Source organism: Haemaphysalis longicornis, unplaced genomic scaffold, assembly GCF_048455015.1.
Source record: "Haemaphysalis longicornis isolate Haplotype H1 unplaced genomic scaffold, Haemaphysalis longicornis Haplotype H1 scaffold_5, whole genome shotgun sequence".
In the NCBI taxonomy this organism is placed as follows: Eukaryota; Metazoa; Arthropoda; class Arachnida; order Ixodida; family Ixodidae; genus Haemaphysalis; species Haemaphysalis longicornis.
In genome coordinates this window covers 155,316,370-155,342,180 of record NW_027526385.1, presented here as the reverse complement: position 1 = coordinate 155,342,180, position 25,811 = coordinate 155,316,370, and the positions used below count along the sequence as shown (strand labels likewise).

At 47.4% G+C, this 25,811-nt stretch overlaps 4 non-coding genes across 4 annotated transcripts; all 4 read left to right on the top strand.

The window, feature by feature from the left end:
- Positions 1-10,539: 10,539 nt before the first annotated feature.
- On the top strand, positions 10,540-10,612 carry Trnaa-agc (transfer RNA alanine (anticodon AGC)). Its single transcript has one exon. It is a non-coding gene; the product is annotated as a tRNA-Ala (tRNA).
- A 1,794-nt stretch (positions 10,613-12,406) lies between these two features.
- Trnaa-agc (transfer RNA alanine (anticodon AGC)) lies at positions 12,407-12,479 on the top strand. Its single transcript has one exon. It is a non-coding gene; the product is annotated as a tRNA-Ala (tRNA).
- Positions 12,480-19,620: 7,141 nt separating this feature from the next.
- Trnaa-agc (transfer RNA alanine (anticodon AGC)) lies at positions 19,621-19,693 on the top strand. Its single transcript has one exon. It is a non-coding gene; the product is annotated as a tRNA-Ala (tRNA).
- Positions 19,694-23,084: 3,391 nt separating this feature from the next.
- Positions 23,085-23,157, top strand: Trnaa-agc (transfer RNA alanine (anticodon AGC)). The gene has a single exon. It is a non-coding gene; the product is annotated as a tRNA-Ala (tRNA).
- The last annotated feature ends 2,654 nt before the right edge of the window (positions 23,158-25,811 follow it).

Genomic DNA, 25,811 nt, shown 5'->3' with positions numbered 1-25,811 from the left:
TCGCTGTGCCAGAGCCACCCCCAGGCCATGAGGGGAAATATCAGTGACCAACACCGTTGGCCTGGGAGGGTCGTAATGTGCCAGGACACGGACGGATGTCAGAATTTTTTTTTGCTGTGAATGAAGGAATAGTGTTCGACTGCAGTCCAGCGAAACTTGGTCCCAGCAGTCGGTAAGCGGTTCAATGGTTGCAGGACCTCTGAAAGCATCGGGAGGATCTTCCTGTAGAAATTCACCGAGCCCAGATAGCTTTGAAGTTCTTGTACATGTTACGGTTCGGCGTTTTCTCAACTTCTTTCAGCTGGATTTGGAGGTAGTCCGGCAGCACTTATTACGTGATACAACTACTCGACCTCGGGTGACAGAAACTAGAATTTCGCGAGCTTCAGCTTCAGGCCCACTTCTTGTAGTCGCTCTAGTACCTTGCAGACGTTTTCCCAACGTCTGATATGTCATCGAAGTATATTGCGACATGATCGAGGCCCCTCAGGTTTTACACCTCTCATTGGAATATTGCCGGCGCTGATGTGACCCTAAAGGGCAGTCTCGTGTATTGCTTCCCTTTGGGTGTCGTTGGTGACGAATTCCTGGGATTCCTCTTCCAGCTCCATCTGCTGGCAGGCCTCCTTCCGATCTTGCTTTGTCAAATTTACTCCTCCTTCGAGTTTTATGAGCAAATCATCGGTGTGCGGCACGAGATACGTCTCTATTAGGGCTACGTAATTGACTGTTATCCGGAAATCACAACATATGTGCAGCTGCCCGTCTTGTTTCAGCAATCGGAACAACGGGCACTGCCTATCTAGCAGATTTTACTGGTCAGACCACACCCTGCGTGGTATCCCATCCTCATCGAAAGTTGTGTTGACCTGTCCCGCGAACATAGCGCATTGCAGTGAAGACACAAAAACCACTGTTGGGGGTGTAGGCACACACTGACAACATAGGTCCCGCCCGCTAACTTTTATTAGCGCAGACGCTACAGCCTCTCTTCGGTGTACATCGAAATTCATCCGTGTAGCGCCACCAGGTGGAGCCAATCACCACACTCCGCACAGCTCACCTCTCCCCTCCCATGCTTGATTTGTTGATTTGATTGATTGTTTTACGCGCCGAAGCTGCATCTAGGCTGTGAGGTGCGCCGAAGCGGAGGGCTCCGGATTAATTTTGACCACCTGGGCATCTTTAACGTGCGCCAAAATTTTCAACACACGGGCGTTTTCGCTTTTCGCCTCCTCCACCAGGAAAGCGGCCGCCGCGACCGGTAAAACAACCTGCGTGATTGGGCTCAGCAGCAAATGCCATGCTTGCTCATCGCTGTGTACCCGAGAATTTCCGACAGCCCTTTCGGTACAAATTCAACCTCATGAAGCTGGCCTCCGTGTACCGCTACTTGGATTAAGGGGGTACGGTCGGAAAGCGGCAGGGAGATTGAGAGGTTGAAAGTTTCCTCCGCCTTGTATCTGTCGATGCACTCCGGAGTGCTCACCGTTTTACATACGCAGCTTTCTCGCTCAAAATTCCGACCTCTCAGGAACCTAGCAAAACCACTTGAAGAAAGTGATATTTGGCATAAAGTTAGATGTCAACGTGAAGATACAAACACTCAAAGAACTTTCCTGGAGTCTAAATATTATTTGTCTAATTCGCTGTCAAATATTACTCCCCAAGCATTTCTACGGGATAGTTTCCATGGCTCAGGAACCTAGTCGCACAACGTGCGCGACTTGAAACTGTGCACAAAGCAAGTTTGCACTCTAAACATTAGCTGTGTAAAAGAAGTTTACATTTCGCTGAACAACTACAGAGCAATCACTGTTGAAAGGACTGCCATGAGCGGGAAAGCTGCACATGAAAAATCAGAAAGCACGCAAAGCATCATGAACCTCTAAAATATGACAAATTGTTATTTATTTTTTCACCGTGGGCAACATTGCTCTTTATTTGACCGAGAACATTGCTTCTGGGGACCATTAGGATATCTGTGAGTCGTAAATTATCAGTTGGAAATGTTTAATCATAAGCTTCAGCCCAATTCTTCCATAAGGCCCTTATTGAGTCTTGCTTAAATTTAACGCCGAAAAACATCACATTCCGATGAGCGCAGGGCGGTTGATCTGAAAGCCGTGAGTCCGCATTAGAATGCACAGCGGTGAATCCAACTTGGGAGCCGGTTTCTTTGGCCCTGTCGCGTGATCCAATTTCTGTCGCGGCATTATACGCACCTAACGGGACCCGACTCCACCGTTCCACCGTGGGGGTGTAGCTCAGATAGTAGAGCGCTCGCTTAGCATGCGAGAGGTACTGGGGTCGATACCCAGCACCTCCATGTCTTTCCACTTTTTTTTTTGTCCATGCAGATTTCAAGAGTATGTGCCGTCATGGACAAATGAATAGCAATCGCGAATCTATGGACCGGAACACGTAAAATTGCATTTCGTTCACGTAGATCACAGAATGGCGGTTTGGGTATATTTGGGAAGTCACGTTTACAGGCTTTGCTACTGCTATGGAAAGATACGACAATTGGACTTGCATAAAGCCAGACAGACACACTTCAGTTGCCCACAGAATGGCGCTCTTTGTGTGTCCCGTTCACATTTGCGCGTTTGCATTTTATCTGTCCATGACTGCACAAATTGTTGTTGTATACTCGCACGGCGCAAATATTCGCACTTTCGAATGCAAATCAAGTAACTCTGGGCATTTCAAACGCAGTACATGCGTATGCTTTTAAATTGAAAATAGCTCGAATACTCGGTTTAGTCCAACATTTGACCGCACTACTAATGCGGAAGCTTGCGTCGGATGCAAACACGTCGTGTACCCGATATAGGGCGTGCGAGTATCAACCAGGCACATTCCTGAGACTGCGGAAACGGAAATATGCGCTCTCGCTTACACTCAATTTTCGCGAAGCCTGCGGAGGGCGTTGCTTGTTTTGAAAAATACAGAAAAACACTAGGCCATAGCCTATCTGGTTTTAATTCCAGCTTTTATTTCACCTTCTTTGCAATAAATCACGGAAAAGATGTTTTTTGCTCATTTCGGTTTTTGATGGCGTTTTTTTTTTCTAACGCGAAGTTTATTTCGCTAGGATTCCGTGTATTTTGCTAAGTCTTAGAGAAAAATCTACCGAGGCAGCACATGTATTTGTAGCGCAAGGCGTGGGAAGAAGAACGTCCCGGTGTGTGTACTATAAACACGCGGTCATTACCAATGCCGCAAGTCGGTCAAAACATCATTCGGACCTGACGCTTAAACGCCTCATCACTTTGTTATGCATTTCAAGTAGATTAGTTAATAATAGGCACCATTCTGGATATCACAACATGACGTATACCTCAAGCTTCTACGTCTCGCCACTTGGATATGCGTATTGAGTAGATTAGTTGTCAAAGGCACCATTTTCAATGTCAATAAGAGCCAAAATAAAAGAGTGTGTGGCTTCCCCATTTACACCTCCACGGACAAACTGCTCAAACTGGGCCCACAAAACGTCCTTGCAGAGCTGATGGAGGCTCAGACAAACTCCCAACTTTAACGCCTCTGTTCTATGCGTACTGGCCATGCCGTTCTCCGCATGCTCGGCTCACTCAAAATTTTTTCACGCACAGCAAGCGTGAGTGTCGATGATTTTTTGCACGCTTGTTGCAAGCGTGATGAGCCTTCATGCTGAAAAATGACGCTTCCCAAGCATGACTCGCGCGATGCGTGACGCTTGCGAAGCGTGAGTACACGTTATGTTTTGCACGCTTATTTTAGGCGTGGCGAATTATCACGCTAACTGCTCACGCTTGACATCAATGATTTGTCCTTACCTTATGCGGTATTTTCCAGCTGTGTATAAGGCACCTCTCTGACCGTCAGAAATCGATTAGTAAGCAATACCAGAGTCCTTCAATGCTTTACTGGTCACGAAACTTCGGCGCTCGTTTCATATAGGGACCGCGCGCGCCACTGCAGGCGCCACCGCCGCACAAAGGTCATCCAGCCGCCGCTTTCGCGGCGTATTGGTATGTATGTATTGGCCTGCTCTTGGCGTGCAAACGCTCGCTGCTTTTGGTGTCTGTGCGCTGATTAAGTGTGTTTTTTTCGTAGTAGTTAGCAATGAATAGTCAAGTCATCAGCTGCCTTCAATGGGGTTTTATTTTTCGTAGTAAATTACCGTAGGCTTCGGTCGCGAACGGCAACGGCTTCTGCGTGCTCTGGCACAAGCGCTGCGCCGTTGTGTTTTCGGATTTTTAAATCTCTATTTCTTCTTTTCTTAAAGCAAATGTTGTAAATACCACACATACGGTAGCTGCGTAGTCACGGACTGCTGCGGGCCGATCGATAATACAATAAAAAAACTGAAAGAAACCAAGTACGCGTCGTTCATATACGCTTAATGAATCGGTTGATTGCTCTGGAATGCACAGAACACTAAAAGAGATAGCCCAATAGTATTGTCGTTTCACTGAGTGGGTACATACCTGAGAACATCTAAAACCCTGCAGGAACGCGAAGGATCAAAACACGAAGAGATATTTGTTGCACCATGTGTGTTTCCGCTTCCACGCTTTGCAATTTGCAAAAACAGGAAGCGAAAAAAGGACAATAAAACTGATTTTATCACGCGCAACAAAAATTCAATGTTACGAAGGGAGACAAAAGAGCGTGGTCCAGCGTACAAAAATTTATTTTTTCGCGGTGCGATGTGGAGCACACGGAGGAAACAGAATATTGCCACGTAGCCAAGAACGACGCAAAGCTTTTCTGAACGCTGCGAGCTAGCGAGCTCCTGTTCTACAGAAGACTAGAATGAAACACAAACATCGAAGAAGCAGTCCGCAGTCTGACGTGCACAGATGAACGTCAATAAAGTGAGTTGCGCGGTGTTTGCTATGCATGCATTACTCTCGGAACGTTATTAATTTCAGATCCATGGAAATGGGATCGAGAACATTGTCGAAGAAACAAAAAATCAAATTGGCGACAAGGTGGCACCCTTTTCATATCAAACAATATTGCCCGACGGGACGTACGACAAAAAAAGCAAACGGGCGCTCCGGTTGAAACGCCAGATAAGAAACCGGAAACGGCCACGCGCGGTTACAAGACGAACCCTATGGGATAATTCGCGGAAATATGAAAAGTAAAAGCACAAGGACGTCCCAAAGCTTTTTTTACACGCGAGCCTGAGCGCAAGGTAATACAAGTTTGCAAACAGGTAATGAAGCACCGCTAAAACCTGACTGATATGACAAAAAACCGGCTTTAAGTTAGCCTTGTACAATTCTAGGTCCACAATGCTCTCAAAAGGGTACATTGCTTATTCCATTCTCACACACAGTGCATTTCCACGCACTGTCACACACTTATAATCGAAGCTGAAATCTCCCGTTTCTTTCCTTGGGATGGCGCGCCTCCATTTCTCTCGCAGCTCCCCGTCGCTCGGTCAACAGAACAAGGAAACATTTTCTGTGGTATCGTTGTACAAGGAACGACATCCCGGGACGCAACACATGTTAGGCATCGTCGTTGCACTACTTAAGTCGCATCACAAGAGCGCGAGATGCACGTTACATTTGTTTTCCCGCACAAAACAAACACAACTCGCCGCGGCTCCGTCGTTCGGGCCAGCGCAACGCCGCCCGAGGAGTGACCTCAGTGAGAGGGTGGCGCCACCGCGCGGCGGCCAAACGCAGCATATGAAGCTCTCCCATTGAGTTACGGAGCAGTTTCGTGACCAGTAAAGCATTGAAGGACTCTGGCAATACTAAAGAAGACAATAGTCGCTGTGCTATAATTATGGTCTGCGTAGCTTGGAGCACCCTCCAATCACATAAATACGTCAAAACAAACATTACCTTCTTTCAGCTTTCTTTTTAAATGATTTCTGATGGTCAGAGAGGCGTCTTACACACAGCTGGAGAATGCCGCGTAAGGAAAGGACAAATCCTGTTTTTCACCGTCACTAACCATTATGAAGGTTTCCATTCACGGATCGACAAGCTTCACGTTGTGATTGCGGAGCTAATGTTTCGTTCCACACGGCCCCAAACTTAAAGTGTTAGCGGAATAAGGGGGTTTAGAACTTGATAAACCCAAGAGCTGTTGAAGGCAGTGCAAAGCAAACGTTCATAAAGCATCTTGAACTAGTGCACTTGGCGAATCCCGTACAATTAACCCTGTGATGTACATTCTTTAGGCACTTATACCCATACGTCTGTGAAGAAAATTAAGCGAGGAAGTCTGGTGATGATTGCTGCGATGGTTGAGATTCTGAATCAAGGCTTTGAAACTACACAGAACAAGAAATTTAAACAAATTTCAAATTTGAGTGAAACTTTTTATTCCCTATAACTTTCAATTCCAAATAGAGAAATACGAGAAAGACAGGAACTATAAAACATGCCCCAGAAGAACTCTTGATGCCACTTTAAAGCAGCACGCGAACACTGCTATTAACTTAACTCAGGCGAAGTGTAGATTCATCAACAGACGTGTAGCATTTTTAGCGGCCATGGAATTTCGTCGATGCCATCACGTGTAACTACTACCCGAACGAATCCTAGCAACTGCCTGAAAGCAGTCGGATGCGTAACGTCCTCTTTGTAAAACACACACACAGCACCAAGGCTTTTAGGGGCAAAGCTACTCTTGCTCGGGCCCTGTCCCGGCCGTACACGGCAGAATGATGATGATTGTGGCAGGATCCTTCTAGGGATAGGCCAACCAAAGATTGGCCGAAGAGGTCAAAACGTTCAACGCGTTCGTTGCTACCCAACAAGGCGGAGAGGAAGATGAAGAGGTTGTTTAGTATAGGACACGATTTTCAAAGCATGCTAATGTGCGCGTCGACTGTAAATTTGGGGTTACAAACGTTTTCGTGGTCTTCGAAGTGTCCTGTGGAGGACGAATTGCGCAGGCGGCTCTTTCACCGATGGTAGCCCGAATAGCAAGGGAGGCCGCTGACTCCCATGGGCTTGGGCGAGCCCTTGCAAGAAAGAAGACAGAAAAAACTCCCACCTCCCCTCGCGGGAACCCCTGTGTAGATGCGACGCATAGGCGAAGCGGCGAAGGGACCGCGTTTTATAGCGCGCATAACGCTGAGGGGACTGCGTAAGCCGGTCCCAGTCGATGACGACGTTGGCGTACTTGTAAAGCGGCGTGGACTCTAGGTGTTTGAGCCAAGCGTGGATGTTGTTTCGCCGGAGAACGGTACACCGGTTATATGCGCAGCGCGCCCGAAGGAGAGGAAACCGCGGAAGAGAGAGTACTGCACATGCGCCGGCCCCAGCGCATCTGCCGCGGCTATGACGCAACACAGTCCAACACAATCCACTTTAATCCAATCCAATCCAATCCAATCCAAATCCAATCCAAGCCAATGCAAGCCAATCCAATCCAATCCAATGCCCCTCGCGAGAGAGTGTTCGCTATCGGAGAGGAGAGGGGGTGAACGGTGGAGAGCGCAGCTGGCGCGGTGAGGAGAATGGGGGAGGGGCGGACAACGCCGACGACGACGACGCCGGAGGGACAAGGCGAGTGAATGAGATGCTCTGCATCTACAAACAGTCTTCTCATTTGGGCCCAATAAAGTCGTTTCTCTCCACCTTTCCTCGCCCGACAACGGCCACCAACGCGAAACGCGAGCGCGGCCGCGAAGTTAAACGCCAATGAGCCAAAGATGCCGAGCGATAGACGCCGAAACCGACAGAAACCGGGCAGCGAACGAGAGAAACGTATCGCAGCCACGACAACGAGAAACACACTCTTTCCTTCTTTCTTGTCATCTTTCCCGGTCGACCGCATTATCCGCATCAAACAGAAGCTACAAAGAGAACTACGCCTGATACTAACTAATGCGAAGTTCCAAGGTAAATAGGAAGATATACACAATGCACTAAAAACGTCGTTACTCGGAAGATGGTTCTACAGCATGTTATGAGCAAATACATTAGAAAATAATTATTTGCTTATTTGGATATTGGAAGGGATCGTGCATGACAGCAGACTTCCCACTGTAAGAACGCCGTCCGGCTGAAAAAATGGAGTTCGTAGGAACGGCTTTGTGACGCACGAGAATTTCCCGCTGTCGACAATATGTGTTTCCGCACCTACCACGCGGCACTCCCCGCGGGCCAGTATATATATGTCTAATTACTCATCAAGTTGTTCCTTCTTCGCCATTTTTTGCCACAAGAAAGCGAGCACTCAGCATAGTACACACTTGCAAGGCAGGAAGACACGACGCACAAAGCACCTTCTTCAGCCGATGCCTCCAACGGCTCTAACTCCGTTTTCCCGCCAAATCGCTGAAGCGAGCGCCACCTTTGAATCCTTTAGCGTGAAACAATAAAAGAAAAGAGGTGAAAGTCGCAGTAACAGGCACCAGCGCACCCGACGGCTCCTTTGTGGTTGTGTATCATGGTATGTATATGCGTGATTAGGACAGGCGCGATGCCTCGCAGGAGATGTTTCTTAGCGTGATTTTTCCGGTTTACACGCATGCAGTCTTGCATCACGCGTAAAAGAAAGCGGATGTACGTTTTCCCGACCCGCTTCACGCTTACATGGAAGAAAACCACGCGTATTTTGAGTCACGTGGTGCTGAAAACGAAGTTTACGGTGCCAAGTAGCGTGTTTGACGCTTCCTATGTGTAAAAACGTTTAGAGTGTACCCTACGCCGCCAAATGAAGACCGGCCACAATGTCTCCCAACTGCCATCAAGCACCGCATCCACCTTTCCCCCATACCACCCCACATGCATCCCGCCTTCAACCGAGGCCGTCGGGAAGCGCGGGTCCGCTCTTTCATGAACAAGCTAGTGGGTGGCCCCCAGGTCCGTTACACTGACGTTGCCTATGACTCCTGCACTCGACGCACAACTTTGGTCACCGTCAATCACGCCAGCTGAATCTCCACGGCCGCCACCACGCACGACAACGAAATACAGACGGCAAGAGGTCTGGCGATTGCCTTCGCAGCCACCAACCACACCAAGCTTCCCCACATCACTGTAGTGTCCGACTCGCAGCAGGCGGGCCGCCTCTACCAGGCGGGTCTAGCCCGCCCCCCCCCCCCCCCCCCTCCGCTCCCCTCAGGCCATTCCTCTCCTCTGACGTCTACCCGACGAGACCACCATTACGATCATCTGGACTTCCGGGCACTCCGGCCTGCCAGGGAATGAAGTGGCCCACGGCGCAACCCGAGCTCTGCGCTCCCGGGCATTCTCCACCAATGGCCAAGTGATCCCAGCAACCCGCACGAACACCAACGACCTCAAACTCTCCCTCGATAATACGTACAACGACATTCTATATTGCATCCTTACCAGACGCGTCTACCCCCCTCCACTCCTTCCTAACCAACCACCAAGCCATCATCTATCGTCCCCTTCAGACCGGTACCGTATACACTCACGCCATCCTTCACCAGATCGCACCCACTGTCTACCCCCGTCGATGCCAACACTGCGACAACCCACTCCTCCCCACATTCTACCTCGTATCCTCCTGTTTCCGGTCTCCTAACCCACCCCCATTCCCCACCCCGGAGCAGTGGGAGACTGAGCTGGCCAGCCCGGACCCGGCCAGCCAAAGCATCACGGTTTCTCGGACCACCGAGTCGGCCCGGCAACTCGATGGACTAGGGACCTGGACCAGAGACGCTTCACCACTGTCCTCTTCCTTTTTCCTTTTGCTCCTATAAGTGTTTCCACTACTTTCTTAGACGACTGCAATCGAAGCTCGAAATTAAAATTGTTCAAGCCTTTCCCCTAAATTGTGCGTCTCCGTACGCCCAATGCTGAATGTCTCCACTGGTGTTCCACTTTCACAGAAGAGAGTGGCTTCTGACTTTTGTTGTTATGAGCCCACTGCCTGCCACGCCGACGTGCCGGCGGTTTCATATAGGCTCAATACAGGTTCGCTGTCACATAAAGGAAATAAAGCCGTCCGAAAAAAAAAAACACGAAGAAGGTGGGGCAACCGAACTCAACTTGCGGGCTTTGTTGGCCATTGTAACGGTAAACGTAGCGGGTCTACATCCCTAGGTAGTCCAGTTACCCATTAAAATTTGCCCCCCTACAGTGTCAAAAACGTTGCCAAAGGGACCTAGTCAACGCTACTCTTACCGCGTCGGCTACATTACTTCGAATAGTTGTTATAAATACTTGATTTTTTTCTCACCATGATTTATTGAGTGGAATATCTTTTTTTTATTTGCCCGAGGACAATGCTTCGGGGGAATCTACTAATTTAGGGAATCTACTAATTATAAAAATTGAAACGATGTTCAGATTTTATTTATGACCTTAGATGAATCCCTACAAAAAGCTCTTATTCAGATTCGTGTTCAAATTTAACGTTGAAAAACATCTACATTCCATGCAGCACTGGGCAGTTGACCTGCAAGCCTAGCCCGAACATTGAAATGCACAACGTTGATTCCATAGAGGGAGCCGGTTTTCTTCGGTTACTCTCGCCTGATCTAGTTTCTGTCGCGGCATTGCACGCACCTAACGGGATCGCAGTGCAGTTTCCTACCGTGGGGGTGTAGCTCAGATGGTAGAGCGCTCGCTTAGCATGCGAGAGGTACTGGGATCGATACCCAGCACCTCCATATCTTTTTTGTCCAAGTGGCTTTCAATAGAATGAGCAGTAATGGACAAATGATGAGCGAACACAATATATGAACCAGAACACGCGAAATCGAAGAATTTGGTTAATGTGGATTATACATACTCACTCGGTTGGGGTGTATTTGGAAAGTCATGTGTACAGATTTCGCGTGCTGCTGAGTTATGCCGCAGTCTGACTTGCATAAAATGAAATTGTGCTCACTGTGGGTTCTCGTTATATCGGCGCGGTCGCATTTCGTTTCTCCTTGACATTACAGCGATAGTGGTTGTATTACTGCGCTGCGCAAATATTTGCTGTTGCGAATGCAAATCAAATATCTCTGGGCACTTCTTACGCATTACATTCTGGACCTTCAAACCGGGCGAGTTCTAATATATTCTGTTTAGCCAAATATTCGGCGGACTACTAGTACGCGATATTGCTTCGACTGCAAACACGTCGTAGTCCCTAAATCGAGCATGCGAGCATTAGCCAAAAACATTCCTGTGGTCGCGGAAACGCAAATGTGCGCTCTCGTCTACATTCAATTTTCGCGAATCTTATAGAGGGCGTTGCTTGTTTTGAAAAATACAGCAAACTAGGTCATAGCCAGATTAACATTTTAGCCTTTCTTTAACCGTTTGCCCTGCACTGCAAAACGAACGCCCCGGTGTATGTGGTCATACCAACGCTGAAAGCCGTTGAAAACATCATTTGGACCTGAAGCTTAAACGTCTCATCACTTGGTTATGAATTTTGAGTAGATTAGTTAACAATAGGCACCCTTTATGAAATAACAACATGACATAAATCTCAAGCCTCTACGTCTCGTCACTTGGATATGTATTTTGAGTGGATTAGTTGTCACAAGGCACCGTTTTTCAGGCCAGTGAGAGTCAAAATAAAAGTGCGTTCGTGTATTTCTTAGACGGCTGCCTTCAAAGTTCAAAAGCAATAAAACTTCTTCACTCCTTTCCCCTAAATTGTGCGTCTTTCGGATGCCCTATGCTGGATAACTTCGCTGGTGATCCACCTTCGGAAAGTAAAATGGCTTCTGACTTTTGTTTTTATGAACGTCACATTTTAACTACGCGCCCACCGCCTGCCGTGCCGACATGGCAGCGGTTCCATATAGGCTGAATACATGTTCCCTATAACCATAGGGCAATGCAACCACATGAAAAGCAATTTCAGGATAAAGGTGGGGCAACCGAACACAACCTGGGGGCTTTAAAGGTCACCGTAACAGTAAAGGCAGACGGTCTACACCCCAAGGTATGTAAAACTACCCAACCCAATTCGTCCCCCTAAAGTGTCGAAAGGTACGAATAGGTTGACAAAGGGCTGACAACCTATTGGCAGCCTACGTTATAAACGCTACACTTGTCGCGCGCGTTGTATTACTTCAAATAGTTGTAAATACTCGCTTTTTTTCTCACCATCATTTATTGAGTGCAATATTTCCCTTTGTTTGCCTCAGAACAAGGCTTCCAGGGGCCCTTTAGGGAATTTACGAATAATAGAAATTGAAACCTATTTCACATTTCATTCATGACTTCTAGATGCACCCTTACTAAATTCCCTTATTCAGAATCATGCTTAAATTTAACGTAAAAAAAAACACCAACGTTCCAAACGGCGCTGGGTGGTTGACCTGCGAGCCGAGCCCGAACATTAAAATGCACAACGGAGATACCGCGGCGGGAGCCGGTTTGCTTCGGCTACTCTCGCGTGATCTAGTTTCCACTAGAGCGGTGTACGCACCTAACGGGATTCGGCTGCTCCGTCTTACCGTGGGGGTGTAGCTCAGATGGTAGAGCGCTCGCTTAGCATGCGAGAGGTACTGGGATCGATACCCAGCACCTCCATTGTTTGTTTTTGTCCCAGAGGCCCTCGTGTAAATTTATTATTTCCTTTAATTTGTTGTTGTCTTTAATAATGTCTCTAAATTAAACGTTTATTTCATTCGTTTCTAGACTCGTACTCCACAAATATTAGAAGTTCCGAATCCAAATCAATTAGCTCCTGTTATCTCAAACAAATTGATTCAGGGCATTGACATTCAGTATGTTCGGATGTTCTGTTCCACCAGATTATGGCATGAACTATAAATATTCAAGCCTGCATCAACAGTAAGCACGTCGTAGCTGCTAAACTAAGCGTGCGAGTGTGAACAATGCTGTGATACACTTTGGAACATGCGGATACGCAATATGCTTTCGTGTTCTTTTTTTATTTTCTTGTAACCTGTGTTGCTTGTTTAGTAAAAATAAAAAAACAAAACAGTTGTATTGGGGCTGAACTCGATTAAGGTAATTCATTTTAAAATCCGTCTTTAGTATTTAATGTTGAAAACTTCTCTTGGTTCGGCCTTGTGAAGGAGCTAGGGTCAAAAGCAGCTGTTTTGTGGCGTTTATGTGTGTGCGTATGTAGGTACAAAGATAGAGAATAAGGTAACGGAAAAGAAAACACAGAGGCCCTCATTCAGTGTAGACCTGCTGTGATCAATAGCCCTGCATGACCAAAGAGTAAGAGAAACAAATCGAATACGGTGAGTGACCTTTGGGAACGACACTCTGTATGTAACCAACGTTTGATATTGCCTGGAGCAGAGCAATAAAGATTGCTCAGTTGATAGGTAGCCAGAGCGCGTGTCTGGGTTTCTTTTACTCTTTTGGTTTAAACGCTGCAGTGTTCTCATAATTTTATTGAGCATGTAGCTATTTAAGAAAAAAAATAGTTCAAAAGACAGAACGAAACAACACATAGCGTCCTTCCGTAGTGCTTGTGTTCGCCCGCCCCGTGTGTTGCGCTATTTTTTCTTAAGTATCTTCCACCAACTTTCTCTGATCATGTTCCTGCTGTATGTAATTAAAGCAAATGTTCAGTGTGAACGCAGCAAAAAAACTTACTCGGAAAAACTCGGAAAAAAACTTAATGGGGCTTTCGTCATTTTTTTTCGTATCGTTCTCAGCGAACATCCTAGTAAGCAGTTGTATCGATTTGTGGATTAGAGAATGTATGAATAAAGTGTATATCAGCCGTGCTGTAGAGTTTGGCGTACAATGAGTGCAGAAGCTGCGCTGTTTCACTTTTCTCCCCTGCCAGTGTATCGCAGCAAGCGACAAACAAAATATTTCAAAATAAAAAAACTCCCGGCACTCAAACATTTCTGACAAAAGAGTGCCCGCCTAATTCTTCAGGCACTTATTATGACTCAATTATAGGAAGCTTTTAGCTTCACGAGGGTCATTTTTAGGGTAATAGACACAATTTCTGCCACTAGTTACTCATAAATTAGGCGCGAAGTATAGGATTGGCGCTCTTTCGCTTTCACGGCCAAGGGTGGTAACGCTTCGACCCTTTAATGTGCGAAAGAATCTCTGAAGATCACTCTCGGCATTACTAATCCTGTTTGTTTATTGTAGTACCCAATGTTAACGACTGCTAATCTGTGGTGAGAAGCTGTTTGGCACTAAGAGAGAGAGAGAGAATAAATATTTTTTATCCGTCGAGCAGAGGCTGATGTTATGGTCCTCACCCCGTGAAAGGCATACCTAGTCTAGGATTCCTTTAAGTTTGCTTTTTTAAAGGCTCATGTCGTTTTTACTCCCCCCTTCGACTGTCGCCATCAGTTCATTGCAACAGCTTCTTGTTTCTGTTAACATGCTGCCGTATAAGGGGACCTTTTATCCCCCAGGCCCTAGCGCTGGTGTTTCACTTTACTCGGGGCTTCGGTATATCCGATTATGCTCCCATCCGATTAATCCGGTCTTTCTGTAGAAGTGGACATATTGCAGAAGCAATTTATTTCATGGGCCGTGACTCGCAACGTAATTTATTTTCTTTTTGAGTTGTCTTGAGAAAAAAAATGTTTAGGGATGCAATTTGCTACATTTGTTAGAGTAAATCTGCTATGGGTGGTGAAATTTTGTTTTCCGATCACTATGAAACACTACGAGATGTGACCTATACCTCCGCGGGTTCGATTCCCGGCCGCGGCGGCCACTTATCTGATGGAGGCGAAAAGCAAAAACGCCCGTGTGTACGAGATTTCGGCGCACGTTAAGGATCCCCAGGTGATCAAAATTAATCCGGAACCCTCCACTACTGCGCACCTCATCGCGTGCGTTGCGTCGGCGCGTTAAACCCTACAATGAATAAATCAATGACTTATTTAAACCTCCGCTTGCAAGATATCCGAAAGCAACAATTGTAATGCTTTATGAGGAGCCACGACATGTCTTCCAAAACGACAATCCACTAAAGAAAAAAATTAGTAACTTTTTTTTTTTATTTTGCTCTTGGCAGTCGGTATGCTTCGATCAGTGTTCATTCATTACAAGTTCATCCATCCAGTGATCATCAAGTGTTCATCCATTACATCCATTACAACTCGCACACTTTGCATGGAAGCTTCCCACAAGCACAAGCCGAAGCAGGAACGAAGCAGGTGTTTGCTGCAGGTAGTGCTAACAACAAAACAATCGGTCAAATACCGCACCTCGACGCATGCGGTGGGGGTGATAGCGGTTCGGGTAAAAGAAGTCTGGAAGAAATACACTCACGAAATTATTGAACTCATCTTGGAGTCCCTCTGCATTCACTCAAACCGGTGCAGGGGTGGGAACATAGTGAAATATTACAGGATAGGACAGAGAAAAGTAAATGTTAGAAAGATGAAAAGAGAATAGGGGAGAGTGCTTCCATTGTGGTCGACCTCGTCGCACAGAGCCCACATCGAACACAGCTGTCTATCGGCATGCTGCGTCTAGGAGGCGAGGAGCCTCGACGGGGACGGTGAAGCATAGACGCGAGCTGGCTGTGGAGAGGAGTGTGGTCGGCGGCAGTTCCGACCTCTTGGGAGATCGCTGCACATGACAGAGACCGACAGGGTAGTACTAGTGAGCGGTAGCTTGCACTCGACAGTCCGCACCAGCAGAGCACAAGCCGACGACCGGCGTGGTCCATCCAAAGCCACGATGAAGCGGACGAGCGCGCAGACACGTCCGCTCTGCTCCGAAGCGACGACCCAACTCTTAGACGAATACAAACACAGTTTGAAGAACTGCCCTATGGTAAATATAACGCACAAAAAATTTCGGATGGGCGCAAACGTGAAGCAGCGACTGGACGTAAGCAAACCGCATCGAGAACAAAGACGAACCAAAGCAGGCAACGAACGCAGCAGCCCTCAAACGACGAGACGTCACGGTAAAGTTACCCAGAAAATCACTTCAGTCACGCGAACGCCGTTCGCAGCATTACCAGAGGTCACGGTCACTCCCCTGCTAGGAGGTTTCAGATTTCGGGATCTCCTTTCCCGTGCTGGTAAGAACTAGCATCGTTGGGGACGAGCTACACGACGTTCCGGCTTCTTATGCTTTAAAATTTAGCATGCTCACGAGAACGTGGGTAAGCCCGTCATGGGGATGGAGCACAGTCGTTCCTGAGCCTCGTGAGCTCTTCTACGAATGGCGTAAAAAATTAGCAGTGGCTTAGCTCGGCTATGCCAGGAGATACGTAGCGTGAGCTAAGGTTCAGCTGCTTATTTTTAGCTTTCCTTGCTTGTTGCCTCAGATTAGCTGATTATCATGCTTACTGCTGCTAAAACGATTTTCAATCCAATCTAATCCAATCCAGTCAAGACGGCAGCGGCGGCGGCTCCGGCCGCCTCCGGCCGGCTCCGGGCACGCCAGCTGTGCGCCGTGAGACGCGTCACTGCTCCTCGCGCATGCGCAGCAAGGCTCTCCAGGAGCCACGCGAAACTGCTCAGCTTCGGCCAGTGTAGCTCACACTACAATATCGCACAGTACGCTTTATTCGGAACAGTGACTGAAACAACATCGGAGTGTTTTGCGAGCATAGAAAACATTAATAAGAGCTTGGAACGTGGGCAAGACGAAAAAATAAAAGGAAAAAGTACCCATGGGAGGTGCTGGGTATCGATCACAGTAGCTCTCGCATGCTAAGCGAGAGCTCTACCATCTGAGATACACCACCGTGCAATTAGAGGTTACAATGGGAGCCCCACCAGGTGTGGACTGCACGCAGCGTCAGAAGGCGAAGCACGCAAGGGTACCGAAGGTGGCTCGGTAGATTGCAACCGGTTTCCGCAAGGGTTTTCTGTTTCACGCTCTAATGTTCGCTCTCGCATTGCATGTGGATCGAGATAGAGCGTATTGATTTGTTGGCGTGCCGACTGAGTTTTGAACGTAGATTTATTATACCCTGCTCTGGTAGAGTGTGGGCATGCAATGAAGAGAACGGGCAACCGTCGGACCCCCGCGGTCACAGAATCGCCGAGGAGAGGTGGAAGCAGAAGTAGGAGAGGATGGATAACTCGATGGAGGGATGAGATAAATGAAATTCGGTGGTAAATAAGGGAGTAAAACAGTGCAGGTTTAGAGCAGTCGAACGTAAATATGAATTAATCATGTAAATATTGCACCCAACCATATATTCCACGATATGCCGCTTCCGCGAAGCTGGCGCGACGCTCTTTCTTGCGGTAGGAGGCTGAGACAATGCCCCACAACATTCGCGCCATCCGTCGCCTTCTTACGAGCTTCAAGACAGAGCCCTGGCTAACTCCGACTTCAATGATCAGCGCCTGCTGGTGGTTGAAGATGGGAGAGCTCAAAGGGTCTTGGCCTGACGACTCATGTCCTTTGCTTTTCGTAAAAACACGTTTGCTCTCTTTCTCCCCCTGTATAAAAGAGGCCTTCACCCTGTAATGGACATAACCAGCTTGATGATGATGACTGGTATGGACAAGAGGGCTGTCGGCACAACGAGAAGGCAACATATGTATCTCTCCGCCGCTCTCAGGAGCGCGCAAGTGTGTGTCTACGTGAGTGTGTGTGTGTTTGTGTGGAAGGGGGAGGGGGGGTATTGGGGTCAGCCTCCTGGGTTCATGAGGCCGCGGGCCTGCGCTACATCCCCGCACGTTGACCCAGAGCGAGTTGGCTCTCCGGCGCCGAGCTGGCCAGCGCCGTCCCCCACTGCTCAGGATGTGGAGGGGAGTGGGTGAGGGTGGTGGCCACAGTGTAGTACCCCAGGTGGAAAGCAGAAATCGAGGTCTCGCACTGTGGGCAGTTGTAGGGGAAGAAGGTTGGAGCGATGCGCGACAGGATGGCTTAATTCTAGAATGTCCCTGTTCGCAGTCGCGGGTAGACGTACGCTCGATGGTTGGCAAAAGCGTGGTGAGGTGTAAGGTATATCTTTTTTTGTGTTTGGGTAATTCGGGAGGCTGGAGCTGTACGGAGAGTCCCGTGAAGTCAGGGCACGGGGGGAGTGAAAGGCCGACTTGTTATAGATGTCAGCATCGGCGGATCCAGAGGGGGGCCGGATGTCCTGACCGCTTCCTTAATTTTTGAATTTATACCCCAAAGGAGACGACCACACGAGCCATTGAAAAGGTCTAGTTGGTGAATTTTTCTTTTTAGTAAATTTTTGCTTTTCTGAAATATCGCTGAATAAACAGGGCTACTACTCCTAGTCTTCCTTTCCCTCCTCCTCATGATCATCATCACTGATAGAAGCTGACCGCCCCCTCAGAAAAAATTCCCTCGCACCTCTCCGAAGGGAATCGTGCAGAAATGCGAATGCATTGGGTGCACCGATGTGTGTGTTGCGAGTAATGGCGTCTTCCATCGCTATCAAGGCACCAGTCGGCAAGCAGTAATGGGAAGGTGCGCCGGACGAGGAGGGTACCGGTAGCCGAAACTCACGCTCATCGAAGGAACGCGCCCGTTGACCAGAGACTCGCGGCACGAGGCACACACCAGGTACGACCTGAACGGTGCCAGATGAGGGTTGTCGTCACAGACCGCGATGATGGCGTCACCGTTCTCATCACCTCCTCTTCCAAACTCGTTCCAAAGAACCCGAAGCGCGTTCAAACGATTAGACTCCTTCTTGATGTTCCCGAGCGCGTAACGCGTTCGGCATTACGCGCTCTTCGCTTCGCAGACTTGTCTTCTTCTTCTTCTCCAACCGATGATGATGACGTGGAAGCAACTGCAGTGACGTCACCGCCAGGGAGAGGCGTAATGCTCACGTTGCATTGTGTGAACCCCCGACTAAGAAATGCATTCGCAATTACGACGACGACGACGACGAAGGCAGAACTACGAGGCGCGCGCTCACGTGCGCTCGCGCTGGAGGAATGCAGCCGCACGCCGGCCAACGGAGCAAGACAACCCCCGGCTAATAAATGCATTCGCATTTAAAAACCTGGATCCGCCCCTGGATAGCAGGCTTGTAGGGAGTCCGTTATGGTAGTCAAGTGGGGCTGTTGCTGCTCAGTTGTGGTCGCGTGGGCGATGGCAAGTGTTTCGGCGGCCACTGCTACGGGTAGGTTCTTATACGATGCCTTCGTTGCTATTTGCCCAGTTTAGTGGAAGACTACGAGGTTATTTGCGCGACTGGTATTTAGATTGTGCGATGTCCATGCACCGAGTGTGAGGGTCTGCGCGTACCATTTGTCGGGGAGCCTCACCCTGTCTTCTCCTCTTCGACACCGCTTTTAGCACGTTCATTTTAATTCGCTCCCACAAATTCCAGTCATAAGCCAGATTTAATTTAAAAGGTGCTGCTACTCTGAGCAATGTACTTCAGTTTTGCTCAATATTTCCAGTCTTTTATTTTGCTGAACAATCTAGACACGAACGTTGCATGCGACAAGCTTTTGCAGTCTGGAAGGGTATCGCTCTTATATAGTTTTTCAAGAATTCATTTAAACTTTTGGCCTGGCGGCTCAGTCGAGTGGCAGACAGACAGAAAACTAAACTTTCCGTGTTTTAGGCATTCCAAGAAACACTACCGTGTTTAAAGCATTTCATTTCGCGAAATTCTCTGCAGCTTCTTTGCAAGCCCTGCACCAGCATTAGAATGCAGAGCGATGAGTCCGCGGTGGGAGCCGGTTTCTTCGGCACTCTCGCGTGCTCTGGTTTCCGTCGTGGCGCTGCACGCACCTAACGGGATCCTACAACGCTGTGTTACCGTGGGGGTGTAGCTCAGATGGTAGAGCGCTCGCTTAGCATGCGAGAGGTACTGGGATCGATACCCAGCACCTCCATCTTTTTATTTTTTAGTTTAGTCTTGACTTTTTTGTTCCAAATAGTGCTGATGAAAGTGTGAATTTAGTATCGCATACTGTTTTTTTTAATGCTGAATGCATCAGCGCCAAGCGGCCAACCGAGCCCTTTCCTGCTACTCCTGCTGCTCGCCCAGATTTGCTAGCCTTCCCAGTGCTTTAGTCACGTGACCGGTTTATCTTGGGGTGACGCTTGGTAGAAAGTGAGCGGCGACGTAGGAATATCGTGCTCCACCGCGGCGCTTGTGGCCTCAGCTTACGGCATGTGCTCGAAGCAGGCATCCCCTTCACTCCCGTTGTGATCGGGACGATGCGTTTGGCATTGAAAAAAATGGCCGCGTATCTGCTCCTTTCGGTGCACATGTCGACTAAATACGATAGTCGACAGACGCCCCTGCCGAGTAAATGCTTCTTTTCTCTTTCCCGCTCCCCTCTGATGCTGTTCCTCTCCCGTCTCGTTCCTGCCAAGATAATACCTAGAGGTTGCTTGCTCTAGTCATTTTAAATTTACCGCGTTCCACTGCTCCAGGTCGCGTGCCTCGACGCCAGCGGTGTCGTGCGGTGGAGACGCGCGGGAACCAAGGCACCCTACTCCAACGTTTATAGAACCACGTTGCCCTACTCCACGAGCATTCCAAGCGGAACGTTAAACCTATCGTGGAGCATTTCGTTACTGTTGCCATTTGATTTCTCAAAATGCCGTCATAAGCTTTAGTAGCGCGGACAACAGCAAGCGACGGAGTAAATGTTTTTCTGCAGTTGATGCAGATATCGCAAAAACCGAGCATCCGTTATTATTTTAATAAAGGAACACTGAAAATATAACTTATGTATTGATTTTCTGCCATATGTTTGTGCAATATCTTGTTCTTGTGCGGCAATGTTGGCAAGTATGAACATTGACACCGGACTTTGACGTTTAGATTTAGCTGCGCTTTCTCGCAGTTTCTGTTTCGCTTTGGCCGGGTGGCGGAATCGAGTTACAGATAGACAGACACATAGGCAGACCCAACTTTCTGCGTTTAAGTATCCGGGCCATCTCTACTAACATAAAACCTGGGGAGGGGCGAAGTATGGAGTGTATAAGTGTATTCTTGGCGCCTTGGCGTTTTTGCCCTCGGAGATGAAACCGTTGGGGGGTAGAGGTATGCAGCTTTGCTTTAAAAGTCTCGTGTCTTTGAAGGACGAAGCGTTCTAGCGCGAGGCGTTGGAAGACAAGTGTACCGGTGTTTTAGTACCGTGACTTCATGAAACGACGACGACGACAGGAGACGAGGACAGCCCCAGTCCTTAAAGGGCTTCGCACCTAAAATGCAGGAGGCGATGATTCCGTATTCTGCTACACTCGGATTGTGTGAGCGTTCGAAATTGCGGATACGAATTGTATTGCTCCTGTTATTCGATGCGCATTAGATACGAGTATCTTACATTTCACATGTCCAAACATTCCATTTCTGCCGAATGTTAGGTCTCAATACAACTATCCGTGTTTGAGTCACTGGTTGACAGATAGTGGCTCCAAGATGTTTGTTGGGTACTGTATTATTCCAGCGACACAGCCTGGCGGATGTGGAAACGCAGATGCGACTTTTGATTTCTTTTCGTGCCGTTCGCGACGTCGTCTGACAGATCATATATATACATGAGACACATCTAGACGGCTCGGGGAGGTACGAGTCCGGCTTTTATAGCGGAAGGCTGGAAGCGAGTCCGTTATGATAATCAAGTAGGGCTCTCATTGGTGGCTTATGGTGGCGTGGTCGATGGCAAGCGTGTCCGTGGCCGTTGCTGCGGGTAGGTTCGAATATAAAACTGCGGTGGTTTTTTGCCCAGTTCAGTCGATAACTACAGCGTCTTCTGCGCGACTGGTCTAGACCAGTCGCGCACAGTCGCTTACACGGACATTGCTCAACTTACAGCTTTAAATTGACCAATGTCCGTGTTCCGAGTTGAGAACCTGCGCTGTACCGCTTGTCTAGGGGCCTCACCTTGGCTCAGGACGACATTTCATTTTTTGTACCTACGGTGATGTGTCTTGGAGTAGTGTTTTAGCAACACATGTCGTGGAATGCTCATGTTGACCACTTGTTATCAAACCTTTGTCGCATTACTGGTGTTTTTCTAAACTTAGGCTTTCCCTGCCCAAAAGTGTGAAGCTCTTACTCTATCGGGCCATGTTTTTATCGCATTTGCAGTATTGTCACTTGGTATGGGGCACCACAACTCGGGCGAATATTGCTAAACTTTGCAAAGTACAAAAAAAGGCACTTCGCGTCATCATGAACGCTGCATACGATAGTCACACAGCCTCCTTTTTTGAAGATCAGAAGTTATTACCAGTGACCCATTTCTATAAATCCTTGCTGCTCAAACGCTACCAAACCAATGTATAAAGAAATAACAATGTACTATGCAGTATTTCCCACTGAAGCTTAAACTCCACCCACGAAATATTCGCCGATTTAACCGTTGGCAAATACCAAAGAACCGAACGAATTACAGTGAACAAATGCTACGTTAACAGTTGCTATTTCATTTGAACAATGTACCATGTATATAAGACTGTTCATGTATCATCCGTTTTATGTATGTGGATTTTATGATGTACTATGTGTGGGAATTTTATGATGTGTGAATGTGTGAATTTTATGATGTACCATGACTGCTAATCAACCATGCAGGTGTTGCACGATTGTAAATTTAATATGTCTGTTCCAGTTGCATCTGCTTTGTATAGGGGCCATGGACCCTGTAAAGCCCTTTCTGAGGGTTTTTTTTTTCACGGTTCTCAGCATTTTGTGTTGGAATAAACTGATTTGATTTTGATTTGATTTTGATTTGATTTTGTATTTAGTTAATCTCTCTTCGTTTCTACGCCACTTTAACGCACTCATTTTTATTGACCGCGGGTAATGACAGTCATCAGCCCATTTTAATTTTTAAAATTCAGCCTGTAAATAATGTTCCAAAGGTTTGCTCAATGTGTCCAGTGTTTTATATTGTTGAACATTGCACACATGAGCGGCCGCATGCCACAGACTTTTATAGTCTGCAAAGGTATCACCTATATATACTCCTTGTTGAAGCGTTTTTTTTTTTTTTTTTACTTTTCATCAGGTGGCTCAGTCGACTTGCAGGTGGACATACGACTGAAATTTTCGTTTTAAATAGGTAGCCCAGAAACAACACCATGTTTTAAGCGCCACATTCCGCAACATTCTCCGTTGATGCTTTTTGCAAGCCCTGCGCCAGCATTAGAATTCACAGCGGTGAGTCCGCGGTGAGAGCCGGTTTCTTCGGCGCCCTCGTGTGCTCTAGTTTCCTTTGCGGCGTTGTACGCACCTAACGGGATTCTACGACGTCTTCTTACCGTGGGGGTGTAGCTCAGATGGTAGAGCGCTCGCTTAGCATGCGAGAGGTACTGGGATCGATACCCAGCACCTCCATCACCTTTTTTTTCGTTTTCTGATGCGAATTCTATAGATCCTGATTGGATTGATTGTAGAGGTTAACGCGCCGACGCAACGCAGGCGATGAGGCGCGCCGTAGTGGAGGGCTCCGGATTAATTTTGACCACCTGGGGATCTTTATCGTGCGCCGAAATCTCGTACACACGGGCGTTTTTGCTTTTCGCCTCCATCAGAAAAGCGGCCGCCGCGGCCGGGAATCGAACCCGCGACCTCGTGCTCAGCAGCGCAACGCCTTAGCCACTGAGCCACCGCGGCGGGTAATTGTATAGATCCTGTTGGTCGCTGCGCTTACATTTAATATACCTAAACATTCCATTTTTGTAGAATGTTTAGGGCTTAATACAACTATCAGAGTATAGTAGTCCCAAGATGTATGTTGGGTACTGTACTATTTCAGCGACACCGTCTGATGTATTTGGAAACGCAATGCGACTTCCGGTTTCTTTTTATTCCGGTCGTGACGTAGTACGACAGTAGATAGATAAATGAGACCAAAAGCGTTCGCAGAATTTAATTTCAAGAGGGGCGGAATCCAGGATGCAAAAGAAGGGAGAACATAAAAAGCTGAGGGAAAGTAAGGAAAGAAATTTCGTATCAAAACATTAACGAAGACTTCAGTATTCAGAGGGCACCCTACATAAACTTCCGGTGTTTGTTTTTGTTTAGCTTCATCTGAACTGTAAAATGAATTATCGTATTGGTCAAAGCCGCATGACCTTGGTGCATTGCTTTGAAAGAAAAAAACAATCGGTATTTTCTGATGTGCATGGTGTCAGCTTCGGCAGGCTTTATTCGGTTAATTGACCGATTAGTCAGCTGCGTTGGTTTGAGAAAAAAAAAGAAAAAAAATTATTAAAGGAGTACTAGCACGATATTTCAATACTTAGATAACTATGTAAAATGCTTACTTTTTATCAGGAGATATCTCCTACCAATTTTCAACAGCAACCATTCGGCGTAACATATTTTAAATCAGGGTGTCGAACCGGAACCTAACTGAACCAGTATTTTCGCCGGAACTGAACCCGAGCCCGAACTGTTATTTTTTGAGCACGCTGAACCCGAACCGGAACTGAACCCAAAAAAGAAATAACGGTTAAAGGTTCATGCCGAAACAGTTCGACCCTCCGTTGTTGATATTGCACTGTAAATGCAATTCAGGCCTTTTTATCTTTCACGTGCCATCAGCTTAACCCGCCAGCGCACTTTCCCCTCCAGACAATTGAACACTACCACGTTCTATGTAGCAACAGGGGAAATGAATGAGCGCCAATGTAGCAATGATCTGTTGCTGCTGGAAGCGCGAGGGTAGTGCAAGCTGACCGAACGAAATGTCATTCTCGGCAGCTTGCAGGGGATATAAAACGACTTCGCCCTTCCCTAGCTGCGACTTTATAGGAGCAGTCAGGCTGCAGGAGTGCTCCACTGCGCAACAGCGAAAGCCCACATCCGATGTGTGCAAACTTTTTGCATTTAGTAATTTGTTTAAAAGGTCCGACACCTGCAAATTGCTAATACTTGACAAGTGTGACCGCATGAGCTGCTCAGTGGCTAAGCCGTTTGCTGCTGACCACAAGTGGCCTCGATCTCCCTTCCCACGACCATTTTTCAGAAGTAGATGGAAATCGAGAATGTCCGTGTATCTAGATTTTGATCCACATTTAATATCACCAGCTGGTTAAAATAAGTCTGCCGGCCTGCAACATAAGCTGCGCCTCGGAGCAGAGATAAAGCCCGGGTCATCAAATGCGCCAGTTTTGTTTAAAGATGTGTTTACGCGGAAAACAACAAAAAAGAAAAGGCGAATCACGTTGTTCTAAAATATTGCGCAAAAAGTAAGTAAAACTGTATAAGTAAAAAAAAGCACCAATACGTGGATATTGCCAATACTTTGCCCTCCCTTTCACAACCGAACGTGTCATCAATGCGAAGGAAGTGAGTTCCGGGGTCAGTTTTTGAGGACGGTACAGTGGACAAGTTCCTTTTTTTACAGATACAAATAACAACAGATATTTCAGGGAAAACTGTTCAGGTGCGGACCTAATCCCTTGGCAAGAAACTGCAGACATTGACCTTGTCTTGGAAGCAGAAACAGTAATAAAGCAGATGACACGTGCAGAAAGGCAGGCCGGTACCTCACACTGTCCCATTCGCCCAGCGATCATCTTTTCTGCTTTTTCTGCAGTTTTGTCGCCTTCAGATCTGCTTTTTTTCGAAGGTTCACTTGTACCGACTGCCCAACTCGCTACATTACTTCTACTGCTACTCGTTCCGGAGGGGAGTACTGCTGTGGACGAATTAAAGAGCGTCTACCCAAAAAACTCCCATCTGTGCACCGCGCGTCAAATTTTGCTTTCATTTTGTAACAGCATAATCTGTTATAAGATTTCCGCAATGTAGCACACCTAATGACGGACGGGGGGCAGGCGGTACGATGACACACTTATTGTAATGCACACATCCGGTATAGCTATCGCAAAGGGAATTGCAGTGGTCAGAGCAATATTGCAGTGACTGAGCGTTAACTAAAACTTACTTTTAACAAAAGTGCGACTAACACATTCGATAAAGTGACAGCTAACAAATTGCTCAAGGTGACTAAATATTCTAATTCATTGGTAGTATTTACA